This window comes from Schistocerca americana, unplaced genomic scaffold (assembly GCF_021461395.2).
Source record: "Schistocerca americana isolate TAMUIC-IGC-003095 unplaced genomic scaffold, iqSchAmer2.1 HiC_scaffold_350, whole genome shotgun sequence".
NCBI lineage: Eukaryota > Metazoa > Arthropoda > Insecta > Orthoptera > Acrididae > Schistocerca > Schistocerca americana.
This window is the reverse complement of record NW_025726072.1, coordinates 125,001-130,000: the sequence shown is the minus strand read 5'-3', so window position 1 is coordinate 130,000 and position 5,000 is coordinate 125,001. Positions and strand designations below refer to the sequence as shown.

The following is a 5,000-nucleotide window of genomic DNA, read 5'->3' as shown; positions in this document are numbered from 1 at the left end:
GTGAAACCGTTCTGGGGTAAACGTGAGAAGTCCGAAAGGTCGAACGGGTGAGATTCACGCCCATCCGGCCACTGGCCTCCGCCCTCGGCAGATGGGGCCGGCCGCCCGCGCGGAGCAATCCGCGGCGGGGTCGTGTCCGGTTGCCTTTCCACTCGCCGCGGGGTGGGGCCGTTCCGGTGTGCGGTGGGCCGCACTTCTCCCCTAGTAGGACGTCGCGACCCGCTGGGTGCCGGCCTACGGCCCGGGTGCGCAGCCTGTCCTTCCGCGGGCCTCGGTTCGCGTCTGTTGGGCAGAGCCCCGGTGTCCTGGCTGGCTGCCCGGCGGTATATCTGGAGGAGTCGATTCGCCCCTTTGGGCGCTCGGGCTCCCGGCAAGCGCGCGCGGTTCTTCCCGGATGACGGACCTACCTGGCCCGGCCCCGGACCCGCGCCGCTGTTGGCTCGGGATGCTCTCGGGCGGAATAATCGCTCCCGTCAGCGGCGCTTCAGCTTTGGACAATTTCACGACCCGTCTTGAAACACGGACCAAGGAGTCTAACATGTGCGCGAGTCATTGGGCTGTACGAAACCTAAAGGCGTAATGAAAGTGAAGGTCTCGCCTTGCGCGGGCCGAGGGAGGATGGGGCTTCCCCGCCCTTCACGGGGCGGCGGCCTCCGCACTCCCGGGGCGTCTCGTCCTCATTGCGAGGTGAGGCGCACCTAGAGCGTACACGTTGGGACCCGAAAGATGGTGAACTATGCCTGGCCAGGACGAAGTCAGGGGAAACCCTGATGGAGGTCCGTAGCGATTCTGACGTGCAAATCGATCGTCGGAGCTGGGTATAGGGGCGAAAGACTAATCGAACCATCTAGTAGCTGGTTCCCTCCGAAGTTTCCCTCAGGATAGCTGGTGCTCGTACGAGTCTCATCCGGTAAAGCGAATGATTAGAGGCCTTGGGGCCGAAACGACCTCAACCTATTCTCAAACTTTAAATGGGTGAGATCTCCGGCTTGCTTGATATGCTGAAGCCGCGAGCAAACGACTCGGATCGGAGTGCCAAGTGGGCCACTTTTGGTAAGCAGAACTGGCGCTGTGGGATGAACCAAACGCCGAGTTAAGGCGCCCGAATCGACGCTCATGGGAAACCATGAAAGGCGTTGGTTGCTTAAGACAGCAGGACGGTGGCCATGGAAGTCGGAATCCGCTAAGGAGTGTGTAACAACTCACCTGCCGAAGCAACTAGCCCTGAAAATGGATGGCGCTGAAGCGTCGTGCCTATACTCGGCCGTCAGTCTGGCAGTCATGGCCGGTCCTTGCGGCCGGCCGCGAAGCCCTGACGAGTAGGAGGGTCGCGGCGGTGGGCGCAGAAGGGTCTGGGCGTGAGCCTGCCTGGAGCCGCCGTCGGTGCAGATCTTGGTGGTAGTAGCAAATACTCCAGCGAGGCCCTGGAGGGCTGACGCGGAGAAGGGTTTCGTGTGAACAGCCGTTGCACACGAGTCAGTCGATCCTAAGCCCTAGGAGAAATCCGATGTTGATGGGGGCCGTCATAGCATGATGCACTTTGTGCTGGCCCCCGTTGGGCGAAAGGGAATCCGGTTCCTATTCCGGAACCCGGCAGCGGAACCGATACAAGTCGGGCCCCTCTTTTAGAGATGCTCGTCGGGGTAACCCAAAAGGACCCGGAGACGCCGTCGGGAGATCGGGGAAGAGTTTTCTTTTCTGCATGAGCGTTCGAGTTCCCTGGAATCCTCTAGCAGGGAGATAGGGTTTGGAACGCGAAGAGCACCGCAGTTGCGGCGGTGTCCCGATCTTCCCCTCGGACCTTGAAAATCCGGGAGAGGGCCACGTGGAGGTGTCGCGCCGGTTCGTACCCATATCCGCAGCAGGTCTCCAAGGTGAAGAGCCTCTAGTCGATAGAATAATGTAGGTAAGGGAAGTCGGCAAATTGGATCCGTAACTTCGGGATAAGGATTGGCTCTGAGGATCGGGGCGTGTCGGGCTTGGTCGGGAAGTGGGTCAGCGCTAACGTGCCGGGCCTGGGCGAGGTGAGTGCCGTAGGGGTGCCGGTAAGTGCGGGCGTTTAGCGCGGGCGTGGTCTGCTCTCGCCGTTGGTTGGCCTCGTGCTGGCCGGCGGTGCAGGATGCGCGCGCCTGCGCGGCGTTCGCGCCCCGGTGCTTCAACCTGCGTGCAGGATCCGAGCTCGGTCCCGTGCCTTGGCCTCCCACGGATCTTCCTTGCTGCGAGGCCGCGTCCGCCTTAGCGTGCTCCTCCGGGGGCGCGCGGGTGCGCGGATTCTCTTCGGCCGCCATTCAACGATCAACTCAGAACTGGCACGGACTGGGGGAATCCGACTGTCTAATTAAAACAAAGCATTGCGATGGCCCTAGCGGGTGTTGACGCAATGTGATTTCTGCCCAGTGCTCTGAATGTCAACGTGAAGAAATTCAAGCAAGCGCGGGTAAACGGCGGGAGTAGTAACTATGACTCTCTTAAGGCGGCCAAGTGGCGGCGGTGTGGCTGCATCCGGACTTGGCTTTTCGAAGTGCGGTCTTGATGTAGTCGTGCTGCTGCTGCGAGGTGCCTTCCTTGGGTTATAGTTACAGGGAGAGTGATGCGCAATACATGGGCCTAGCCCTCTTAGCCTCTCCTCTCCTGCGGTCTTCTCCCCTTCTCGTGGGCCCGCTGATTTTTGCAGAGTGGAAGACCGCACCAGGGGCTTGGGGGGGTTACCAGCCCCCCCTCGCATTATCCCTTTATAGTTGGGGGCAGCCGACAAGAAACAAGAGATGGTGGCCCTTCCGCTGAAGGTGCCACCCCAGCTACCCCAGCACCTATCCGGCCAACCGGCCGTAACGAAAATGCGATAGTTTGTGTAGCTCCCTTTGCTTGCAGTGAGTGCCACCGCACTTTTACCACGAAGAACGGTCTCGGGGTCCATCGCCGCCGCCAACACCCTGCGGCCGCCAACGCTGAGATCGTGACGGAGAGGCATCGCGCGAGGTGGACGGAGGAAGAAGTCCTGTCGCTCGCCAAGGCAGAGGCCGAACTGTTCCTGGAGAGGGACGCCCGGTTCTTCTTTGTAAATCAAGAACTTACCAGGATGTTCCCCGACCGAACGCTTGAGGCAATCAAGTGCCGACGGCGGCAAGCTGCCCACAAGCAGCTTGTCCGCCAATTCATGGAGGCACTTGAGATCGGTCGGGGTGAAGAGCCGGCGTCCCGCCGTGGAGCAGCGAGCTCGCTGCCTGACGCGGGCGAGGCCGCTGCGCCGCCCGTCGACGCAGCCGAGGACTTCGCGGCCGACACCACCGGGCCGCCGCCGGAGGGGCCGACTGACGCCGCCATCTGGGAGCATCTGGCGGGGCTACCTGCTTCCGCCCAGCGTTTCTCTGCCCTGGATCGAGTCATTGGTCTGGGGCGGGGCACGCCGCCCGATGTCATCCTGGGCATGCTCCCGGATGCCCTTGCGTCGGTCGGGTCCAGGGGGGAGAGGTCGATCACCAGGACACAGCGGCCGCGCCAACCATCCAAGCGGCCGCCTGCCGCCCCGCCGCTGCAGAAGCGCAAGCGGCGCCGCTGGGAATACGCGCGGACACAGGACGCCTTCCGTAGGTCGCGTGCGCGTTGCGTGCGCGGCTTGCTGGACGGCACCCTGCTGCAGCCGCCACCCGACATCCCCGGTCTGCTGGACTTCTGGGCGGACCTCTTCACGAAGAAGCCGATCTCCACCGCCGGCTTCATCCGTGACCGCCTTCTCCCGCACTCGGAGCCTGTCGCTCCTGAGTGCCTATGGGGGCCGGTCACACGTGAGGAGGTCGCTGCTGCCTTGCCCCCCAGGGGATCGGCAGCCGGGCCGGACGGCCTGACTCCAGCGGAGCTGCGGCGCCTGCCGCATGAAGTCCTGGTGAAACTCTTGAACCTCTTCCTCCTGGCCCGCGCCCTCCCCGAGCGTCTGCTTCGCGCCCGGACGTCACTTCTCCCCAAAACGGCTGCACCAACATCCCCCGCTGACTTTCGCCCCATTACGGTCTGCTCGGTGTTGGCGCGGACCTTCCACAAGGTTCTCGCGTCACGCCTGATGCGTGCATGTGCTGTGGACGAACGTCAGCGGGCATTCATCCCCCGGGATGGGATGTTGGAAAACACCTTCATCTTGGACACTGCTCTCACCGACGCAGTCCGCTCCTGTCGCTCTGTTTTTGTGGCATCGATCGACGTCTCTAAAGCGTTCGATTCGGTGGACCATGCCGCCCTCCGCCCCGTGCTGAGGGCTCATGGCCTGCCGGATTGCTTTATTGAGTACGTCGAAAGGTGTTACGAGGGTAGCACGACGGTGATAGCGGGCGGCGCCGACGTGGGCGTGCCCCTGCAGCCGGCTAGGGGTGTGCGACAGGGTGACCCCCTCTCCCCCCTCCTTTTCAATTTTGCGGTGGACTATGTTTTGAGTCAACTTCCCTCCCACATCGGAGCTCGGATCCTGGGTCGCAGAGTTAACGCTGCGGCCTTCGCAGATGACGTCCTGCTTTTTGCATCGACCGCGAGGGGATTGCAGTCCCTCATCGACGCAGCCGTCGCAGCCCTCGCCCATCTGGGGCTGCAGATCAACGCCCGGAAGTGTTTCACCCTCGCCTTAGTCGCGTCTGGGCGCGACAAGAAGGTGAAGGTCGACGCCGACGTTACCTTCAAAGCGGGCAACGCCACCGTGCCCGCCCTACGTGTGGGTGAAACCTTCCGGTACCTGGGACTGCAATTCTCCACCGCTGGTCGCTGCGTTTTCAACCCACGACGCCACCTGGTGGAGCAGCTGGACGTCATCTCCCGAGCTCCGCTCAAGCCGCAACAGCGCCTCCACGCCCTCACCACCGTACTTCTGCCTGGCCTGTACCATGGGCTGGCCCTCAGCCGCACCCGAGTGGGTGCGTTGAAAGCGGCAGATGTGACCATCCGTGCCGCCGTCAGGAGATGGTTCCGCCTTCCGGCGGACACTCCCCTGGGCTACTTCCACGCTCCTGTAGCCCAGG

The 5,000-nt window shown here is 62.8% G+C and overlaps 1 pseudogene; it reads left to right on the top strand.

The window, feature by feature from the left end:
* Positions 1-5,000, top strand: part of LOC124580735 — a 7,966-nt pseudogene that overhangs the window by 414 nt on the left and 2,552 nt on the right.